The sequence below is a fragment of the Lacerta agilis genome, chromosome 15 (genome assembly GCF_009819535.1).
Source record: "Lacerta agilis isolate rLacAgi1 chromosome 15, rLacAgi1.pri, whole genome shotgun sequence".
NCBI classification, from domain to species: domain Eukaryota; kingdom Metazoa; phylum Chordata; class Lepidosauria; order Squamata; family Lacertidae; genus Lacerta; species Lacerta agilis.
Window position 1 is genome coordinate 24,965,223 of NC_046326.1, and position 23,559 is coordinate 24,988,781.

The window sequence follows — 23,559 nt, forward strand, 5'->3', positions numbered from 1 at the left end:
CGATCATTGTCATAAGAGTCTTGGAAAGGGGAGTGATCTCCCATCCGGGTGTCACTGCGAGTTCTCTCTTCTAGAAGGAACTCCATTTCACAGGAGCTAATTGGGTGGGGCAGAGTTGGTATTCTAGCTTCCCAGCAGGTGGGCCACTGCTGCTTACTTACAGGGGGAGGAGAGTGGGGAGGTTGGTGTGGTGCAAACACACCAGCAGAGTCTGTCTAACTGGTGCATGGGCACCATGCTCACCTCCTGCCACCTTCCTCTTATTGGTAAGCAACAGCGGCACACTTGCTGGGAAGCTCATGTAGTGGCTTCTGCCACCCCAAAAGCCCAGCTGCAAAGAAGGCAAGCGAGTGTGCTAATGCAGCAGCTAGCAATATTCCCCTGCACAGCTGTCCATGGGGTCCAGGGAGCAGGAGAGAGCCATTTCCTTTTACTTGGAGGTGCTTGATGAAAGCCGCATAAGGGAAGAAAATATTTGAATTTTCTTCCTGTGTTTCAAAAGCTAAATTAGTATATTTACTTGATTTGAACTTAGGACCTTTAGGATTCAAGGCAGAGGCTCTACCCCAGAGCTATGGCCCTTCCCAAATCCCTACATTGCTTCTGTGGGACTTCCGGGTTGTCTATAGAAATTTTCTCAAGAATCTCTAGTGAAACTAACACCTTCTGCATGAACAACATCTACCACCAACCAATGGCTCCTTTCCTGACATGCATGTTTGTGTAATAAGGTGTATGTACATGCCTCTGTGTGTTTCTGTTTCACATGTAGGCAGCATGTGGATTCCAACCCCATTTTATGCAGCCTTCAATGCCTTCAGAAACTGCCCCTTTCTTCCATTCCATCAGCATTTCTTCCTTTCTGTTCATTTTCTCCTTACTTTTTTCACCAGACCTTTGAAAAGTGCCTCTCCCTCTTTCCATGTGCTCTCAGAACATTTGGAAACTAAAAATAAATGTTGGGGGGGGACTTTGTTTCTGGTTGCATGGCTAGGGAAACCGAGTAGCCTCCCCCCTCCCCAGATGTCTGAGAATAAATTGGCAGGAATCTGCCAAATATATTATACTGTGTGTGACAGAAGTGGAGAGGGAGAGGGAGAGGGAAAGAGAAGGGGACTGAGAGAACGCCAGGAAGAAATAACTTTCTCTTGCTTCCCAGAACAGTTGCATGTTTAGACCTTTTACCTTTCCCTTAAATAAATTCACACAGGAGTCAGATATTTTGTTTGGTTTTTGGCAGAAATTTAGGCCACAACTTTATTAATTACAATCAAGTGAGTGGTTGCATAGATTCTGGTTCGACTATCTCCCTTCGCCCATGCAGGCAGTGCTGTCCCAGAGGCATGTTCATAGGACAGCCAAAGGATGAACACCAGGGACAGCTGATGGAGGGAGCATCAATCTGCCGCCCTGGTGTCCCCTGGACTCGGACACGGGCTGAAACCCTTTTGGGGTTTGCCAAACCAGTGAATCCCTGGATTCCTTTACCGGAATACCCTTCATTGCCTGGATGACCTATGACAGTTCCCCCCATGGAAAAAACCTTTCTGGCCACCACGCTCTGGGCGCGTTTCCTGTCCCTCTCGGTGGCAGCTTGGCAACGGCTCCCTCTCCATGCGACCACAATATTTTGAGTCCAGGAATAGTTGCTGCCAACTCTTCCAAGTCCTCCTGCATGTGGGTCTGCAGGCTCAGGCCGGGAGCTTCCGGCAGGTTGTTCTCACCCAGCTGGAGTACCATTGCAGCAGGCATGTACACAAAAGACAGCCTGCTCTGAATTGTTGGAAGAAGCTACCCCCAATACATTCCTCATCTGGAAATCCAGGACAGCTGCACATGCTCAGGAAGCCCGAGACGGTGTCCAATTCCAGACTCCTCCACCCTCGTGCTGGCCCAATGGACAATGCTGTGCCCGACTATCCAGATGTGCAAGGGAGGCGGACCTACAAATGAACAAAACACAATTACTGACTGCACCTCAGTGCCGTTTCCGAACGTAACCTTTGTAAGCATCGGATTTCCAATGGCCCAAGTCCTTGATCCTGTCTACCGACAGGCCCAAATGCACAGCTGTGGTAGCTGCCCCAATGCAGAAGGAGTGAGGTGTGAATTCAGTGGCCTGCTGGCCGCATGCTACTACTGCCATACGCATTACCGCAGCAAACTGATGCCTCTTCAAAGGCGTGCCATCCTCGTGAATGAGGAGCAGGCCATCCCCAGGAGGGCGAAGGGACAAATAACCCTGAAGGCCAAAAAAAAAATTCTGGATTAGGATGCATCTACACAACAATTTACGCAGTATAATACCACTTTAAACAGTCGCAGGTTCCCCAAAGAATCCTGGGAATTGTAGCTTGTTAGGGGGGCTGAGAGTTGTTAGGGGTTGGGTTAACAGTGACCACGTCCACGCCAAACATTTAAAGCCACACCAAACTGTTATGCCACTTTAACAGTCATGACTCTTCCCATGCCTCTGTCCCTGCCAGTCACCAGCTCTTACTGTGCCCATGGCTGGCATGCAATCTTTGAAAGATGTGGCCCTCAAGAATAACAAGAGGAGGCCCAACAAGAGGAGGAGGTGGATGCATATCTCTAATGACTTGAGACCCAGCACACATTGGGCCTGCTTTAAGGTCTACAGTCCAGCGAATGTACTTTATTTGTCTCACCTGAATACCCTCACCCAAGAATGCAATGATAGTATATATAGTTATGGGAGGCATTCGGGGATGTTCATCCACGGAAATTAATGAACATAACTGAGTTAGGGCCATGAATCTCAATATGTCTACTCTGAGTGAAACTCAGTTGAATACTAGCCAGTGTCTGAACATCCCCCCTACTAAAATATCCGTGAGCAGATAGCACTCAGTAGGCTATCTTCATAGGTGTTGCTGGCTCTTTGACTTGACTTGGTTGGAGCTCAGCCTCAGATCTTGGCTTTGACAGAACACTTTGGCAAGTCGAAAGATGTGTCGTGTTCGGGAGTACATTATGCCTAATTGTAGTTGAACTCTACCTGGTAGGTTGCAGGCAGACTTGTGCTAATTAATTGGGATTATTCAGGGTCACGTCCTAACATGGTCAGTTGTGAAGACCTTGGAATTGTTGGCTTTCCCTCAGTCAAGCAAAAAACAAAACAGCAAAAGGTTACTTTCCAACATCCCTTGACATCCTTTACAGCAGATTTCCTCTATTCAGCCATGGGTTGATTAATATTCTATGGCCTTTTAAATGCATGGTTGTTGGTTTTTTGTGGGAAGGGGGGTTATTGTTTTGTTTAAACTATTTATTTTGTGCTTTTATTCTGTATTTTTATCTTGTGAAGCACCCTGAGGTCTTCAGATGAAGGGTGGTATATTAAACAAAAAAACAAACAAACAAACAAACAAAGCCACAAAATTAAAAGCTATGGACTATAAGAGATATTTTGTTTCCTTCCTGTTTGGCTGATGTTACGACCGTTGAGATTCCCATTGTCACATTTAATGTGCAAAATGAATCCGAGACTTTCTATGAAATTGAGCCCCCAAATCCCCTACCATGCTAGGACCAAGGATGTTGTTGTGTCACGCAAATGCTAATTCTTTCTTTATCGCCCATTTGGGCGCTTCCTGAAGGAGTATGGGTCAGTCCTGTGAAAGGGGAGAGCCCTTGAGTGAAAACACACAGAGAGATGGAGGGGGAGAGAGTGTTCCCAAGAGTGCTGCATACACCAGTTTGAATTTCTTATGCTAATACTGTAGCTTTACTGGTGCAGACAAATATCCCAGACTTCCCTTGCATCTGATTCTATCCACTTTAATTTTGACAAGCAATTGTTCAATGTTAGATCTACAAATTCTTGTACATGTGTAATCTCTTATTATTGGTTTTCAGGGTTCATTGTAGGACTAGTGTGGAAGCAGACTCCGAGGCAATTAAACCAAATAAACACATTTGTATTACCCACAATATAAGAGTTTGATAGAAGTGCTAGTATAGGAGAACACGATGGGAAGAGTACAATGAGAATAACAAAAAAACACAGTATTATTAAGATTTTCAAACGTTCCAGTTACTCATTTACTCCTCTTCTTTCAAGATAAGCATCAGCATAACATTTCCTGCAGTTCAGAGGAACCCCCCATCCATATATTCCTCCCACTAAGGCTAGAGAAACACATTTCATCCCTGTTCCTCATAGCAGTGGGACAAAAATAATGAGATGTTAAAGGGTTGTATGGTGTGTCCATACAGCATCATTCTCCCTGCCACCTCCCAGTAATTTAGGGAGGGTCTGTAACTCTGTGGCAAACCATGCATGCAGAAGGTCCCAGGTTCAATCTCTGCCATTTCCAGTTAGAGCTGGGAAAGCATCCTGGACCAGATGGACCAATGGACCCAGTGGTCCAGCTCAGTGCAAGACAGCTTCCTATATTCCTAATCGGCACTGCAGGCCAGGCTGCCAGATCACACGATGGTATAACTCTCCCTCCCTCCCTCCTACGTCCTTTCATGTCTTCTATCAACATGCTTAAATACTTTCACCTGTTAGATACTGGTTCAGAGATACGGAGTACTGAAAGTTCACCCAGAAATCAATAAAGCAAAGCACACACGACAGGAATTTAGATGACTTGGAAAACTAACGGGGGAAGTGGAAACCCCACTTATTAGTAAATGGATTCTCCTGCTGTGATCATACAATAAGGCAGGCAACTCAAAGGAACACGTCGTTGAATAAAGAAATACTTAAGCCGCATCACCGGCTAATTCCACAGAGCCCACAAGAGCTGAAGTAAATATGTACATTTGAGTTCATGAATCGTTTGGTGACTATGGATGCCAAGATCCAAGTTTGGCGCATGTTAGGGGGGAACCCTAAGAGAGTAATAACTCCCCCCTCAAAAGCTCAGTGAGGATTCGGCATGCTGAGTCAGCGCAGAATGCTAACTGACTGTTGGGGAATGGACACACAACCATGAAAAACTGGAGGGGAGAAGAATGGAATGGAGCATCTGGGGAAAGGGCATGGCTGACTGGAACCCTGAACAGGAGAACTCCACGCTGCAACATTTCATTGCATGTCCTACTTGTGCAACCACTGGTGGACACTACCACTGAGAAGGCTCTTTCTCCTGTGGCCATCCACCTCACCTCAGAAGGTGGGATCAAGGAGTTCATAAGCACACTGGTTTATATTGCAGCAGGCAGTCTTTAGTTTCCCCCAGATTGACATTTGCTCTGATTTAACACAAAAGAGCAGGTTTTACAGGGGAAAGCAGCATGACAAATGCAAAACCGCTAGGACCTGTGCTTTCTAGGCACATGACAAGTTTAAGTGTGGATGAGCCATAAACCACACAGAGTCATGGATTCATTTCCCATAAACTGCATTGGAAGGTTAAAGACTTCTCCTGCTCTAAAGGCCAACTGTTGTGACATCCTGATAAACATTTCATTGTGATTTCTCATCGCCAGTCTCAGTGGTCTTGCAGGACATGGGGAAAACATATTCTTCCTACCCCACCAATCCCCCCTAGGGAAGTGCGATCTATTATTTTCCTTCCCCAACTGTTAACACAGCATTGCTGTGCACTGCTAAATATTGCTCCCTGCAGAGATGCTGAGCTGGTTGCTGTTCTTCTTTGGCAACCATGGTCCCTGTGTGGGATCCTTGCGAATGAGCATAACAATATGAAAGCAGGTTGTTTTTAAACTCTGCGACAGGCAGAGAAGTGCCAGACATGATTGCAGTAAAGAGTGTGCCAAGGCAAGGAGGCATTGCGGGAAAGGGAATCTGGAGGGCTTCCATACTCAAGACCCATCTGTTTCTTCTATTCCTTGGTGAGATGGATTTTTCACAACAGTCTAGCCCCTTCATCTTCCCTTTTGGAGATTGGATCTGAAGGTGCCTACCTCCGATGCTCAGCCAAGGTCTTCATGGGAGGACTTGCAACATGCTCCATCTGTTCACAAAGTTAGGTTGGTGCAGACCTCTTGTATACTGGAGGGATCCCTAGGAAGAGAGGAGAGGGATTCATTTGGTTTGTATTTTACTGAACCAGAGCAGGACTATCTTTCAAAATCCACTCTTCTCAATTTTGCAATGCAGTTTTCCAACCAAGAACAAAAAAGGGGTAGAAAAAAGTGCGTATTAGAGGAAAGCCCAGGGCTGGCCAATGAGGAAGGTTGTGTACTTGACCTCTTGTCAACCACATTGCTGTGTTTAATGAGAGGCAGAGAGTGAAGTGTGGGGGAGATGGCAGGGAGTTTGGCATGGTAAGCTGGCCACCCCAGGAAAAGTGCTCCAAAAATGCATGTATTAAAACTACTGGGTTGCAGTAGCTCAAACATGAGACCCTCACTCCAGCTTCTGAAAGGACTATGCGGTTTTTGAGTCTGTCCATGACCATCAGTGACCCTGATGAGGACATGGACTAGCCCTTTCCACCTGGCTCCATGGGTTGCATCCATTGCTGGTCCTACTAGAGTAGAGCTATTGAAATGAATAGAAAAGACTTGTGTTCATTTATTTCATTCAGTCTACTCTTACAAGAACTTAGTTGGAGACAACCCAATATCTCCTGCCTCAGGTGGCCTGCCTAAGCTTCAACTTGGAGACCTTTCAGAGTTATTTTAGCAATTGCTTAGGATACCATATGCTTCAGCTCCTCTGATTCAATTATTCCCATTATGTTTATTTTCTCTTTCTTTTTCTACCCTCTTTGCTGTTCTGTTGTATGCTTTATAGATCAGTTTTTGTTTATGATGATTGTTTTATTGATATTTTATTGGGAGCCCATATGAGCAGATGAATGCTTGAGAGAGTAGGATCGATGCATTTTGAAATGAATAATAAGGCAGAGTGGTACTGGGACCATTCTCAGCAGCCTCGCCATTGCGGTCCCATCATTACCATCATTATCGTCATTGCTTAAAATTCAACGAAGTGCTATTCAGAGAGTGAAAGATGCAGGTTTCTACCAGAAAGGTTTAATTTCTTACAGACACGATGCAAAGTCAAGAAGCAACATTGGAAAGAAGAAGAAATAAGCAAGTACATTTAGGAGTGCATGGTGATGTGAGCGGGGCTGCATTGGTGACCCAGGTTCCAAACATAACATGTCGCTGCTGGTTACCAAGAGGGAAGGAACAAGGCAGCAGGATGGTTGGTGCAGACAAAGTGGCAGGAGCATTGAATTGGATCAGCCATTACCACACTACATTTAAGGCCTAGTGAGGGAGATCCACATGCAAGATGCAATAGATCAGGGGCGGTGAATCCAGCCAGATTCTGCATAGAAACAGGCCAATTTGCATTGACTCGGGATTTAGCCAGATTGGGTTGAAGCAGCACCACTTGGAGTGATTCAGGGCTGTCCAAGGGGATGGTTGGCTGGAGTGGGTATAACATGCAAGCAGCCTATATGTGCTCTTTTCTCCCCCACAACCATATGTTTATTAAGGTTTAAAACCCTGAGGAAACATACATTTGGGAGGTGGGGAAAAGGAGAGTCATATTTCCTTTTGCCCACTCCCAAACACATGACTGTGCAAGGCCCCAAATTGGTATGAGGCCTGGACTGGGGTTGGGTCAGCTCTGGACTGTCCTAGGTCAGATCAAAAGCTCTGTGTAGAACCCCAAATAAATTTAGATGTCTGTGCATGTACAGTGTCAGTCAGTAGCCTGTGTAGCCCCTCCCCCAATGCGATTGGACTCCAGTTCCCACCAGCCCCAGCCAGCATGGCCAATGATCAAAGATGATGGGAGTTGTGATTCAGCAACATCTTGAAGGCCACAAGTTTGTCACCCCTGGAAGATATGGTGCAGGGTTAGTTGTTCCCAACTCAGGTGTTGATGGGTGAGGAACCTAAAGAATGAGGAAATCTGCCTCTGTGTGCTTCCCAGGGACCAAACGGGGACGTCACAAGTCAGTGGTAGAGCTCAGGCTTTGCATGCAGAAGGTCCCAGGCTCAATCCCGAGCATCTCCAGTTAAAAGGGGTGGCTGCTGTCAGACAGAGTGCATGGTAACAAGCTAGGTGAGCAAATGGTCTCACCTGGTACAAAGGAAATTCCCATGTTCCTTTGCAGACATGTTGAAAGGTTACTGCATCCTGTCTCTGGGAAATGTTCTGCTTTCTTTATGATGAGGTCAGCAGGTTTCCTGGAGCTCTGAACAAGCCCTTCTCCCTTCTCAAATAACCTTCAGCATTCTGAAAGCCCGGTATTGTCCAAAGTTGCCAGGGTCTGTTGAATTCAGGGTTGTTATCCTGAATTCTTTGACCTAGTTTCCATGGAAAGCCTGTATATGTTTGGCTTCCCCTTTTTCTGCTTTTTTTCTTTCTTGCTGAATTACAGAACAGGATGTCTTTTGTTGCTGGGATACATAAATATCGCCAAGAGATGCTCATTTTCTACACGTTGTGATTATTACTACCAAGGGGGATGCAAGAGGGCTTCATTACCGAATGTTGTCCCTCTTAACGAGTCTTTGGAAGTCCTTTATAGAAGATGCTGGGAACAAGCCTCTTGAGTAGCGGTGAGCTTTTTAACTCTTCAAAATCTGGAGTGCTTCTGGAGTAACAAAATCTATGTGTATGAGAGCCTAAAATTGGTTTTGGTCCTATAATTTTTCTGCGTGATTAGTTCTCCTGCTTCCTAGCTTAGCCAAGTATCATTCAAACTAGATCTATTAAGAATTCTCAGTGTTCGCTTATCTGCACCGCTGCACCTCAAAGACTAGCCCACGAAAGCTTATGTCACAGTAAAAGGTTCTAGCCTTTAAGTCGCCACAAGACTTTTTGTTGATTTGCCAGCAACAGGCTAACACAAATACCCCTCTGGACAGTGCTTGCTGGCACAGCTTCCAAATCTGTGATTGTGTCCCACCCCCTCCACCTGCCCTAACTGAGACCATTTTCACAATATGAAGCCATTGTGATTCATTCAGAAATCCTCTTTCATTAACCTTGATTCCTACTCCTGATGGAGAGGAGCAGGGAAAGAAATGGCCAAAGCAACAGACATGGCTCTTTCCTTTGTACAGGAGGCTGCACTCCAGCTGCACAAATGTTGATGCTTTTTACAAACACACAATGCTGCCTGTCCTCCGTTCAGACAAGCATTGTAGAAAGACTAAGGCACTTGAGAAGTGTTGTAAGGATAGAGGATGTGGAGGGTGTAGCCTGGGGAGATTCATGTGGGCTGGGTGAAGAGGCCTGGAGACACATTTAGCCTCTGGCCCTTAGGTTCCCCAGGCCTGAAACAGAGGGAAATACAGAGCAACAAAGGAGCATCTTGGACAGAATAGGTCAAGGCAGGTCAGGTGGGCAGACCTATCTCCCTATAAAAGATCCTGAATTATACACGAATGTGGAATCTGTGCTATAAGAAGCAGCCTACTGGATCAGGCAAAGCGCCCATCTAGTCCAGCATTCTGTTCTCACAGTATCCAGCCAGATGCCTACATACCCCCCCAAGTGTTCCTGTTTCCCCTGCCAGTTCACTACCACCAAGCATGGGGAGGAGGAGGAGCCAACACTTATCCCAAACAATGGTGGCGGTGGTTGTGAAGGAGCATCCTGTGGCCTCACCATGGCCGCTGCTGACGGCCTCCTCCCTTGGGCAGCTTGTAGTGGCTGCTGTGGAGTGGGCACGGAAGAGAGGCTGCCGTCACCGAGGCCCAGCCCTGTGTGATGTGCCAGCTCTGAGGAGCAGACAGAGGACAGTTTACAGCAAGTGGTATTCAGGAGCATATTACTTCTGACAGTGGAAGCAGAACAAAATATTTATTTTTTATTTTGTTTTGACTATGGCAGACCAACACGGCTACCTACCTGTAAGTGGAAGCACAGTACATGCAAAGTACTCTGTGGTGAGTATGAGAGCCAGTGTGGTGTAGTGGTTAAGAGTGGTATACTCGTAATCTGGGGAACTAAATGTGGAGGTGGGGTCATGAGCTGGTGCGGAAGTGAGTTCGATTAGAATCCCATTCTGCAATATGAGGATGAAAGCAATGGCAGGCCTCTCAGGATTGTTGTAAAGATCAGGGAGACAATGTATGGAATAGGTTTTGAAAAGCACTCAGGGGCAGGGAATCCTTTTCAGATGGAGGGCAAAATTACTCTGTGGAGAGCCAGTGTGGTGTAGTGGTTAAGAGCAGTAGACTCGTAATCTGGGGAACTGGGTTCGTATCTCCACTCCTCCACATGCAGCTGCTGGGTGACCTTGAGCTAGTCACATGTCTCTGAAGTCTCTCAGCCCCACTCACCTCACAGAGTGTTTGTTGTGGGGGAGGAAGGGAAAGGAGAATGTTAGCCGCTTTGAGACTCCTTTGGGTAGTGAAAAGCGGGATATCAAATCCAAATCCAAACTCTTCTTCTTCTTCTTCTTCTTCTTCTTCTTCATCTCGGCTGTTGGTAGCCTTATTCTCCTTATATTTATCTTATCCTCCTTGAAAGCCATCCAAGCTGATGGTCATCACTGCTTCTTGTGGGAGTGGGTTCCATATTTTAATTATGTGTTGCATGCATAAGCATTTTCTTTTGGCCCTGTTGGAATACCTCACCTCCAGCCCACATGCCAAATGGCAAGAGATGATGGGAGTTGTAGTCCAGAAACATCAGGAGGGACAGAAGTTTCCTCAACCTGGGGGTAATCCTTGCTCACTAATCTGAGCAGCAAGGGCATTTCTCTCATGTTGCTTGCTACAATACCTGCCTCGCTGTGGCCTGGCCTCATTGCACTGCTGCTATCCCCCAAAATAGCTGCCCAGAAACTTCCTGCCCATGACTGTCAGAAGCTAGATCCTGAGCAGGAATCACAACGCTCCACCAGGAAAGGACCATTCTTTGCCTTGTGCGAAGAGGCTCAAAGTGGCCTAGAAAACTGTGTACCAGTGTTCTACAGGAGCCAAGTGGCTAAAGCCCTCTCCTAGAGGGAAGCTTTTGCACACTGGCTCCTCAAGTGCTTTTCCTGCTTTTTTATCAATAAGCCTTCCGGCCAGAGGATGGAATTGTTATCAACCTGTGGCAGGCTGAGAAATAATCTCCCACCTGTAGCAACAATAGGCACGGTATCTCAAGCTGGCTAATGGGAGAGCCTTTAAAGTGTGCCTGCTCAATTTTTATTATCCTTTAGTTTTACAATTGCAGGGGAGAAATATTCTTATCACTCTTTCTCCTATTGTGACTCCTCTGCTCCTTCTTCTTCTGCAAAGAAAAACCATTAATTGGCATTTCTCTCCCTCTCTTTTTTAATTTTTTTTTAAAAAAACATTCTTTTTGTCTGTTCTTTATATTTATAATCCAAATTCAGCTTATTCAAATGAGGGTGTGTGTCTAAACACACACGAATGAAGTACGCATGCACACACTTGTGCTACTATAGTCTGCAGCATTCATTAGCATTTGCTTTTTTGTTTGTGGCTGTATTTGTTTGGAAATGTTGCTGCACGAACCCAGAGCTGCCATACCATAGACAGAAGAGAAATTGGTGGCTGTGGCCCTTAAATAGCCTATACTAGAGTGCCCAAATCCTTGTAAGGGATGTACGGTGCAAACTTGATTTTTGGATGTGCTTTCACAAGTATTAAATGATTAGTTGTTGCAAACCTGATGTGTGTTTAGGTATCAGGGAGAATTAGGAAGTGTTGCAAAAGAAGGAGGAGGAGGAGGAGGACATTTATTCAAAAGTTACACTTCAGTTTTATCCACTGCCAAAATGCCATAGAACTATCACTCCAGTCGTCAATCCCTCAACAGAGTCATGTTGGCTCACCAAATACCCTCAATAGGAAGCCAACTACTGATCTGGTTTACTAGACATTTTCAAACAATGTGTCTCCTACACAGACCACAGTTCACTGACTCGATGAATTCTCTTAATTATTATTTTTGTAAATAAAAACAGTTCAAGCTGAATGCTGGAAGATTCAGGAGAGATAAAATAAAGTACTTCTGCATACTTAAACTATGGTACTCACTCCCGCTTGGATGGCTTTGAAAAAGCATTTGACAAATTTGATGACTATGAGACACAATTCAGTTGTAAAACATGAGTTTCTGCATGGAAAGCTCCGGGACAAACAACAACAAGGAGCGCTTGGACATGGAACTTTAAAGTCCAGATCTGTGCCTAGAAATGTGGACAAAAGGAAATCTGGATGAGCACAGAAGAGAGAGGTGAACAGGCAAACATTTCCACAGGCATTTACCAAAAAGCAATTGAAGGGAGAGGTGGTTTTTGAAATCAGTAAAGGTACCCCTGACCATTAGGTCCAGTCGCAGATGACTCTGGGGTTGCGGCACTCATCTCATTCTATAGGCCGAGGGAGCTGGCGTTTGTCCGCAGACAGCTTCCGGGTCATGTGGCCAGCATGACTAAGCCGCTTCTGGCGAACCAGAGTAGTGCACGGAAACACCGTTTACCTTCCCGCCAGAGCAGTACCTATTTATCTACTTGCACTTTGACATGCTTTCAAACTGCTTGGTGGGCAGGAGCTGGGACTGAACAACGGGAGTTCACCCTGTCATGGGGATTCGAAACGCCAACCTTCCGATTGGCAAGCCCAAGAAGCTCAGTGGTTTAGACCACAGTGCCACCCACGTCCTGAAATCAATAAAAGTATAACCCTAAAACCATCAGGAGCTGTTGACTCAGCCCTAATAGAAGCTTGGCAGGGGGTTGGACTGGATGGCCCTTGTGGTCTCTTCCAACTCTATGATTCAATAACCTCTTATAATTGTGACTGTAATTTAGTTCAGTTTTAGTTTTCATTTAATTGCACACCAATATTTTCCCACTAACCAGTTCCAATTCACTCAGGACCTGAGAGTACTTCATCAATTTATGTTTGCCTGCCAATAAACACATCAAGAAGCGTCCTCTGTGTTGACTCTGGTGGAGCTTTCTGGGTACATTTAATCAAGAGTGCAGGGCCCCTGTTTTGGTATTAGAGTTGCACATAGACATTCAGGGAATCATGCCGACATGTAGGTAGTAAAAAAAAATTAAAAATGCAATGGAAGTGGAAATTTAGGAATCTCCATTAGTATTTTTGAATCTTGAAGATGTAGGAATGTGGGAGAAACCTATTTTTTCTGTTTGTTTGTTGTATTTTAATGAGAAACTCCCTAATTCACACTTCTTGAACCAACATGCAAACCAAAACACAACTTCTCCAAATTTTGCAATGCAGTTCTCCAACAAACCAGTGTGCACAGTGATGCATATATTAGGGGTGACTGCAAAAATTGCATATATTACTGAAAATGATATACAAAAATGCATTATATTATGGGGAAATCCTTGCAAAAAAAAAATGTGTGTTAGCCAAAACTGCAAACAAAAATGTGTTTATTGGGAGAAATTCACACTGAATTGTCAACTTTTCATGAGTATTTTTTTCTTTAAGAAAAAGAATCAGAAATTGCTGCATAAATGTTTGGAACAGAATTTAAGACTGGGGAAATGAGAAACCACAATTGATAGATTTGTCCACCCCTATGAAGAGGAAACAGTGGCCTTGTGACCACAGTTATCTGTTTGCCATGAATACACCATTTTGGTCTTGGTTTTTTTTTTTTTTTTTCCTAGCTAGTGTGCTATCCTTGGCTTAGTGTTATGCCCATGCTAGGAAACATGGTTTGTTTCATGTCAACAAACCATGGTTAAGAATACAAGAAGAAACCTTAGCTACAGATCATAGTTTGTTCGGAGTAAAGCAAGCCACAATCTCTGGTTGGGATGTAAGACTAAACCAGGGATTGTGGTTTGCTTCCTCACCATGCAAGCAGAGAGGAGCAAAGTGGCCAGGCTAGTATTTTCTGTTGTAGTTAAGCGTCCCAAACAGGTGAGAGGTTTCAAAATATTCTTGTTGGATCCGCAAACAAAGCGGTGCTATAATTATGCAAGCGGCTGTGCAATTAAGGCATTTTGAGCTTGCAATGGTAATTCAGATCTGCATAATTTTTTATGCCTTTCTATGCTTCTGAATAGGGAACATGCTGTGTGATTAAAACAATCACACACAGTTTGGATCTCTACTGCTGTCTGTCCTCTTGCAGCACATGTAGGGTGAGGCCTGTTTTGCATAAGGTCTTGCTGTAAAGTCTCATGAGCATGCCAGCATGCAGAAAACTGGAATAGTATTTGCAGAAATAAAAGGATGATTTTCACACATCCCTGGGGATTCATCTAGATGAATCAAAAAGGGGTGTGTGTGTGTTTGTGCTCTTGAGAAGAAAAAAAGCACCAGCTCTCCAAATTATAGACCTTGGAATTTCTGGGGTTCTTTTCTTTTCTTTACAATATTTTTGTTAAGATCTATGAAAATAAATAACTATCCACACTCACTTCCCAAGCAGTTTCTTTGCTGATAATTGAGATGCATTAGGTTGGCTTTTTCAAAGCATTAATTTTAAAAGTTATTTCTCTTCGTGGGCTGCAGGGGAGCTTTGCTTGGTGAAGTTTTGTTTCGGCATTTGCAGCGCTCTGAGATCTCCTTTAGGCAGGCAGCCACCCCGGGCTATTCCTTTTGTTCTGAGCTTCTCATCTGCAGATATATAAGCCTTTGTAATATCCGTTCAGCTGAAACCCCTTGAGATCACAATGAGCTAGCATCCCACACGAGCAACACCTCAGCTCATATCCCTTCAACTTACATAAAATGTAACCTGAACACATTTATTATTTGTTGCATTTCTATCCCACCCCTTTCCCCCAAGAAGCTAGAGCTCCTTGGTACTCCTGATCCCCATTTAAGCCCCGCAACAATGCTGTGAGGTTGGCTACAATGAGAGGCATTGACTGGTGCAATTTCACTCAGTGTCTTAGTCCAACACTTTAACCACTACACTACCACTGACTCTCTTTGATGGGTGACTCAAAGACACTGACTCTCAGTGAGATGGAACTGGTTAAGTCAGTATGAATAAGAACCACTGATATCCATATGCAAGAGCCATACAACAGGGAAAGTTTATGCCAACTTGGTGTCTTCCAGATGTTATTAGACTACAGCTCTCATCCACTGACCAGCTGCCATACTCTGGAGGTATTGGTGGGACAGTGGCTGAGCATCTTGACATGAAATGGGTGTTACTCAGCACATTTTTTCCCCAGTGGCACCATTGGGCTGGTTTACAAAATGCTTTGGCTTTTGATGTATTAACTGGGGGCCCAATCCACTGCACTCATTCACTGGTGTACAACATGCCAACCCTCCACTTTCCAACTCAGCTGGAAATCGTTATTATTGGGAATAGTCTCTGGTGTTTTTGCAGATTTGCTTGCCCTCTGTTTCTCATGCTTTCCCATCCATGCTAAATGGTTGTGCAGCCTCCAAAGACAGGCCATCGCCATCATTCTCAGGCCACCAATGTGCACACAGAGCTTCAGGTTGATTTACAGGTGTGTGTTTTGATACTCCTGCAAGCTTTGGGAAATACCAGAAGTATAGCAAAAGTGAAGCTTTTTCCTGGCACAGGTATTTCATTTCTTTATTTATTCCCTGCATTTATATCCCAACTTTTTCCTCCAAGAAACTCAAAGGTGGTGTACGTGTTTTTCCCTCTGTCCATGGCTCCTTCTTTGTTTGGAACTTCAGGTTCCCAGGGATCCTACAAAGGCACCGTTTGACTTCCTGTAAACACTTCATTAACAAGCCACAACGGAGCAGTCCATTCCTTCTGTAGCAAGAGCCATTTCACAGTGACTGACTAACCACCTCCTAGGTGCCTGGGTTGGGCCCAGCTAATTAAGATATATTGTCCTCATGCAGCATAGGGGTGGAGAGATTGTCTGAGAGGTTATGATGCATGGCAAATGAAGTCTTGCTGTGATTTTTTATTTTTATTTTTTGCCAGTTCCCAAGGATACAGCTTTTTAATCTCTGAATCCAGAACTAGATAGTGAAAGACACATGCGGGTGAACTTGAAACAGATGCTTCATGCCTCTCTCCTCTCTCCCCTTCTCATAGAATAATAAATTGTAAGAGATATTGGGGGTCATCTAGTCCAACCTCGGGCTCAATGTAGCATCTACAATGCAGAATGCACCATATGGGCTGGCCCATCTTTTCTGGGGGTATCCATTGATGCTGGGGTTTAGGATACCTGTAGAGAACAATAACAATACTTGCTGATTTGGTTTGTCAATAGAAGTTATCAGCATCCTTCATAAAGGAGTAAAATAGGCAGCATATTCAGCCCCAAATAAATGATAATGACTGATAATCACTATGTGCCAGGAGAGACACTGCGCCACTTCGTTCTGAGTTGCTTTTGTTTCTATAATGGGCTCTCTGCAGTTGTTCATCTCTGCTCGGCCATCCTTTCCCTTTGCAAATGACAGTTCATGTGCACCGCTGACCCTCTTATACAAGAAGAAGTACCCAAGTCAACCTTTGTTTGTTTGAGCAATTACAGACGGCAGCAGCTTCTGAGCGGTAAGCTCATGCTCCCATTGTGCTCGCTCATGTTTTTTTTGTGCTTCAGAGTCAGTGGGGGAGGTTTGAGTTTTGATAGCTATTCAATATAACTTTTCAAGTATTGGGTGATCTTATATAAGCTATGGCTGATTGCAATTGACTTTTGAAACATGACAGATTTTCCATTCAGAGGCAAACTCCCCCCCCCCCCCGAAACCTTTTGGCATTGCATGGAACTTGCACGGTAGTGGCAAATTTTAAAATTATCATAGTTATGAAAATCATCTTTTAAAGGTGAGCCCATTTTGCTGCTACAGAAGCCCATGACAAACATCTCCTTTTTTCTGGCATTTTAAAAACCATCAACGCATAAAGAGTTTACTGCCATTTTGGACACGGACATAGGGAAATCACTTATATCTAGTCAGACCATCGATCTGTCAAGTCCAGTATTGTCTACATTCTCAGCAGCTGTTCAGGATTTCAGGCAGGAGTCTTTTCCAGAGGTGCCTGGAATTGAAACCAGCACCTTCTGCATGCAAAACACATGCTCTGTCACTGAGCTGTCATCGACCCTGAAGCCAATCATCCGCCATATTGGATTCCCAACACCTGAACAGTTTCATGTTAATACTCACAGCTGTTAGAAAAGCGCTCGGGGCAACGCCAAACTGCCCCAGACTCCAAGCACTTCTCTGTGGCCACTCCCTGGCTGCCGATGCCTGAACAGTCCAGAGGCCAGAAATATGCGACTCATCTCTGATGAGAAAAGCACGCATGATCTCTGCATTTCACAGTAGGAAAGAATAAGCCAAAAGCAGAATCTACAGCTACTTTATTAAAGGCTATTTACAAAATCCATTCTCTGTTTCTCTGTTCCCAAAACTCCAACAGAACAGAGCAGGGCATCTTGCTTCTTACTCCATCGAGAACCAGAAGCGAAAGGAAGAGAATACAATAACATCACATGGTAGGAAGAGATAAAACACAGACTTCCTTTCTCACACTGAACACAGACAGTAAGTGAAAAACAACAGACACATTATGCTGCTTGCTGTAGCAGCAGAGGTGATGCTAAAATCCTAACAGCAGCAGTGAGAATGCTAGAGCTTGACCATGATCTGCGCTTCAGGAAGAAGTTCGCCAAACCATACATCTTTGCTTATTGTGCTGCTTTGTATATTTATGCAAATAATAATAATGCATCAGTAAGTATGGAAAATTATGTGTGATGTGAAGGAGATGGTAATACCTGGATTCTGATGGGAATGGAATCATGGCTTGTAGTTGTTCATGTATGGAGGGGGTGGGTGGGTAAATTCAGTGTGGAATAACCCAGGGTATGGCTATGAATTCATTCTGCTCATGTGGTTAAATGTTTCCCTTATGAATGAAATGGAACCAGTAGTGCCAAAGGAGGTGAGGCAGAGAGAATTGGGAGATAAGAGGAATGGAGAGAGAAAATGAATAGAGAGATATCTAGGTGAAGTCTGATGGATGGTTCCTCACTTCCCTTGCTAGGTTGGCTTCTGTTCGTTTGTTTGTTTTTGCATTTTCACCGCTTCCCACTTCAGATTCCTTTTTTCCTCCCCGAGGTCTTCCGATCACCTATCATCATGATGATATAAGCCCCTTCTCTATCATCTCCATACACATTGTCGTGGCAATAGGGCTGAAGTCGCTGATGACTAATCCATCTTTAGAGTCACTTCAGGTGTTTCTGGTGGGATATCAATCTTAGTGGCTCAGCAAGGAATCACTGGTGCATCTCATTGGCTTGGCAGACAGCCTTGGCTGCTGGTAATGATTTGCTCGATGAATTGTGATGAGAGATGAGGCCACCCTGAGACATTCAACAGAGAGAGACACTGCTTGCCTTTCAATGGGCTGTTTTAACTTCCCTGTAAGAACTTCCAAACTAAGTGACTAATGACTTGAAACTCATGCTCGTGTTCTCAGAGTGCGACAGGAACGGCCTGCAGAATGAACTCCTGGAATCCATTGCTCATATTAGCACTCAAGCTGAAATTAGCTTCACACCATTGAAAAGTATTTTGACATTTCTGGAGCTGTGGTAAGGTTTCCCCAGCTACATATCTTTGGTGGGAATGTTCAAAAACTGAGGGCTACTATACAGACGCTGTCAGCTTTCTTAAGCATATAATTCCATTAAAATTAGACATGTTCCTACTGGCTGTATTAAAGATTCCGTTAATAAGTGTAATTATCAATTTATAGAGACAATGTTGATCATGGCAGAGAAAGAAAAGAAAAAATGCTGATTGCTGCTAAATGGAAATTTTACAGACATTATGTCCATTGGCTCCGTAAAACATGGCATGCATCCAAGTTAGGAACGTCAACACTTTCTATAAAAAGAAAGGCATTCTTTAGCTGACTTGGGAGCTGTTTTCTGCAATATTGGGTAGGTAATTATGATTGAAGTAATACTGCGGTATGTGTGCTGTGGTTATGTTGTGGGATACTTTAATGTAGAATTGTCTTCTAGATATTTCATTTGGATTTTTATGCTGGTTTTAATATTTGCATGTGTTTGTTTTTTGCTTAAAATATTGTAAGTCACCTTGAGTTGCCATGGCAAAAATTACTACTACTACTACTACTACTACTACTAATAATAATAATAATAATAATAATGTGCCCTTCACATGTTGTATTTTTACTGTTTATTTTTATATGTCAAGTGAAAAACATGTTCCTTGTAACATAATGCTTACAGAGCAAAGCAGGTAGTTTTCCATGTATATTGAAAATGCTCATCCGGTACATTTTAACAGAGTCGATTTCTGCTCAGTTGTAATACTTCTGTGGCTCTTTCACAAAACCAGCATCCTGAAATGCAGAAGTCAAATTTGAGGGGTAAAGCTTCATCAATAAATGTCACTAATCTTATAGAAACCTTTTAGGTGGGGTTGTTTGCTTTTGTTTCCCTTGAAAGTTCTCAGAATGCTTCTTTAGACAAAATCAGCTGGGAACCTGTGACTTTCAAGGTGCTGTTGGAGATGTATCTGAAGGACCACATGTCCCCCCCCCCACCCCTAACTTAGGAAGTTTAATAAAGGAAATATTTCACTCGTAAGTCTAAGACTGATGTTGCAGAAAATGGGGCCCTTGCAAGAGATGGGCCAGATATAACTCTGTAGCTGGCTATGGAGCACAAAATGTAGTCCTCATGGCAAGAAACTACATTGGCTTATTTATCTTAAGATATTTTTTTCAAGCCGTACAGTGGCTCTACCACAGAGCTAACAACCAGAAGCCTTTGGCTTTTGGTGACTCTTTCCAGGGATGTTCTGCAGTCTGTGTATTCAAGGTAATAATCAGCAGGCTAATAACTTGGAACTCTGCAACACTGGAGTGCCAATGTGTTGGACCTGGACCTGGGAATTGCATAAGGAGGGGGGAAACCATGTATGCTACCTTGAGCTTCTTCAAGAAAAAGGTGGGATCTAAATGCAATAAAATAATAAACATATAATATATAATTTGAACCAGTATGGTGTAGTGGTTAGCGTGTGGTGTAGTGGTTAGGACCTGGGAGTCCGGGGAGGGTTTCGAATTCCCACTCGGCCATGAAGCTTACCAGGTGACCTTGAACCAATCACTGCCTCTCACCTTAACCTTCTTCGCAGGAGGAAAGGTGGAATAGGAACACAATAATGAATAAATAAAATAGCACTTTGCCTCTGCTTTTTCTGTCTGTCTCAGTGAGCTGGCAACATCTACTTTCCACCCAAGTCAGAAGCAAGAAGCTCAATGCCCCACTCCCTTTTAATTCTGGCCCAAGAGATGTCTCATTGTCCTATCACTGAAGTGCTTGTCATGCCTAATTTTACTTTTTTGTAATTAGTACAAGTGCATCTTTTTCTCGTTCTCCTTATGTCCCCCCCCCCAGCTCCCCGCTCCCATTTGCCTCCTTTCTTTCCACAATGTCATTCGTAATTCCAAGAAGTTAATACTTGATTAGTAAATATGATGGTGAAAGAGTTCTGGCTGCACAGAAGCATCCATTTACAATCTGGCTGTGATTGAAAAATTACGTTCAGTTCAGTAATAATTGATGAAAATGGGCTCCTTTCTTTCTGCAGCTGATTTGCTTTGTAATTGTGATTTAATAATGTAAATATCACTTGTTTTCTCCGGGAGATGAATTGCCTTCTGATTTGTTAAGCACATGGGGGTCTGGGCCCTTCTATCTCATCTCATCCTCAGAGGAAGGGGGGCATGAGAACTATTTGCCTTTCCGCAAGGGATTCTGGAAGGAGAGGGCCACACGATGAATCTCTGTTGATTAATGATGTTGCTAGTTCGTCTTGGAACTGGAAGAGTCCCAGGAGGGCTAGCAATTTGTGCCTATGTGAAAGACACAGATTCTTTGAGAACAGTTCAGCTATATATATGTAGAATGGTATCGATGACCCAGCAAGTCCCTCATTCAGATCACACTGCAACTATGATTTCTGACCTTCCAATCAGAGCATAAGAATATAAGGAGAACTTGCTGGATCAGGACAATGGTCCATCTAGTCCAGCATCCTGTCCTCACAGTGGCCAAACAGCTGTGGGAAATCAGCATGCAGGATTCAGGCACAAGAGCCCTCTCCCCTCCTGTGGTTTCCAGCAACTGGTATTCAGAACAGTTGCTGCCTTCAACTGTGGAGCAGCCATCAACAACCCTCTCCTCCATGAATTTGTCAAATCCATCTTTAAAGCCATCCCAGTTCAATAAGAACGACAACACCACTTTTAGGGACAGCTGGGGCTAGAGATGGGGATAGTTGGCTGTGTGTGAAGCTGAGCTGCCAGAGCTGTGTTTTGGAACAAAGTACTGGACTGGCCCTGCCCATCCAGGCAGCACCAATGACCTTTCCTAGATAAGAAGAGCTATGAGGGGCTTCTGGTTGGGCCAGGACATTGCTTGCACCACAACAACACTCTTCCTCACTCTGGTGCATCCCAGCAGGTCTTTTGACTCTGGCTCCTGGCTTGGCCTCTTGGCTCTGAATGAACTCCATATTCCCACTCTGTCTGCCATCTACACCTGAGCCCTGATGGCAGCCATTCCAGCCACCAGCCTGCAATATCTGTATGTACATATATCCAACATTCTAGCTTTCTTCATGTGTTAGAAGAAGGAAGGAATAAAATACGTGGAGGCTCAAACTGGGTAAAAGGACTGGCCTTGTCCAGTGGCTCTGAATTTTGCAATGCAGTTTTCCAACCAAACAATCCGTCTGTCTGTCTCGAAAAACAATGGACTGCACCTCCAAGGGTGAAGTCAAAACACTGTTAACAGCACCAAAGTGACCTCCCTGGAGCGCAAGCTTGGACAGTGTATTTGGAGGTCCTGGCTTGCCCAGATGCCAAGACTTCCCTCTTGGCCACACTGATATGGTCCCAAGGAAAGCAGAGCAATACCTTTGGCACCAGTTTATATTATGCATATTATTTATTAATGTCACATTTATTGATGTGATGCAACAAATGTGGAGAACTGAATTTATGATAGGAAAAAATGAGAAACTAAGATAAACCAACACCAACAGATTCACCCTAACAAGCACAGTCCAGGAGGGAACAAGGCACCCTTTAGAATTGCCTGGAGACCACAGCGTAAAGCTAGAACAAATGGAAGATGCCCTTCCAATTTCTCCACGCTCACCTCTTTGTTGAGGGTGAACTCTTCTGCGTGCACCCAATAGACAGCAGGCCTCACTCTTTCAGATTAGCTTGCAATTTGGGGACAGTATCACTCCAGAGCATTCTAATGAACTGTGAAATGAACATAATGTCAGTCGCCGATGCAAATGGGCCCATGCCACCACCGTCGCTACTGGGTTGTTTTGCCTGGGAGCTAACACAGGTAATTTAAAGATATTAACGAACACTGTTAATTAGCATCATTATTATACTGCTGAGTCGGTAGGCCTAATGCGCAGTCAGATAAATAATCCTGCTGTGTCAAAGGCTCTCCTGTGGAACCTGCAGGATTAGGCAAGAAGGGATTGTTGTACTCAGCACTGTCGGACATGCTGCAGTGTTCTTTCCAGAAAGGGACTGTCCTTGCCACAATCTTTTCCCCGGTTGGAGGACAAGACTTCATGTGTTATAAAAGCAGGAGACGGGCATTTGCCTATGGCCTCACCAACTCATGATCTAGAAATCTCTGTTTCTATTCTCCGTCACTCTCTCTGTGCAATTTCACCTAGGGAGCCACATAGGCATGCAACTTACTCTGCCGAAGAGGTTCCCCTGTGCATAACCTCACTGACATGAATGAAGTTGTGCATGGGCTCATCTGTAGTTTTATAGAGCTGCCTTTAAATTCATTGGGCTTTGTGCAGGAGAACTATCCAGTGGATTGTGTCCTGCACGCATGCAATTCCCAGTAAAGCCATTCAAAGAGGGGCAGTTGCAGTTAAGTGTAGCGCTCCTTCTTCAGAAGTGGAGCTACTGCTGGGGATTACACAGCCAGTCTGCGGGTTCTTTGTAGTCCACAAAGGCAAAAAGGGGGTTTAAAGCTTATCAAGCTCAGTTCAGCTCCTACCACATTGGGGTGGGGGTGGGGAAGCTTGATTAGATTTGCATTTAAAGGCAAACTCACCTAACTGGCAATTCCCAAAACAATATGCAAAAATGAAACACAGCAGTTGTTCAAAATCCACATTTCTTTGAATGTTGTAGTGCAGCTTCTCACAGCCAAGTTATGTGCACAAAGATGCATAGACTTGGGGCAAAGTATGCATGAAAATGCATATATTAGAGAAAACACCTGCATTATTAATATAGCTCATTTGTGTCTTAAATATACCCACAATGCCAGCAACCTGAGATACCACACATGGGGAGATGATACAGTGGGGGCATGTGAAGGACTCATGGGATTTATATAGGGTTCAGTTTATTTATTAAAATAAATGTCCTACTTTGCATTTTTCTTCTCTTTCTCTGGATAGAGAGATAGACAGGCAGATAGTTATAGGTTAAGCATGAAATAGGACCTTGGTTAGCTTCTACAGGTAGTTATAGATGGATGAATCTGTCTACTTCATTTTTTCTCAGTTTCTCCAGTTATTCGCGTTTCCACATCAGTTTGTGGTTGTGGTTGTTTTTTTGTTTTG

General features: G+C 44.1%; 1 protein-coding gene and 1 long non-coding RNA gene across 4 annotated transcripts in view; one reads left to right on the forward strand and one right to left on the reverse strand.

Annotated features, from left to right (window-relative positions):
• Positions 1 to 23,559, forward strand: part of OPCML (opioid binding protein/cell adhesion molecule like) — a 423,977-nt gene that overhangs the window by 377,260 nt on the left and 23,158 nt on the right. The window lies entirely within an intron of this gene.
• Positions 1,862 to 17,161, reverse strand: LOC117059757. 2 transcript variants are annotated; one of them, XR_004427950.1, is made up of 4 exons: positions 17,056 to 17,161; positions 14,343 to 14,541; positions 5,902 to 6,001; positions 1,862 to 1,943 (listed from the first exon to the last, which is right to left on the reverse strand). It is a non-coding gene; the product is annotated as an uncharacterized LOC117059757 (long non-coding RNA). The 2 variants fall into 2 exon arrangements; XR_004427949.1 differs by lacking the exon at positions 14,343 to 14,541.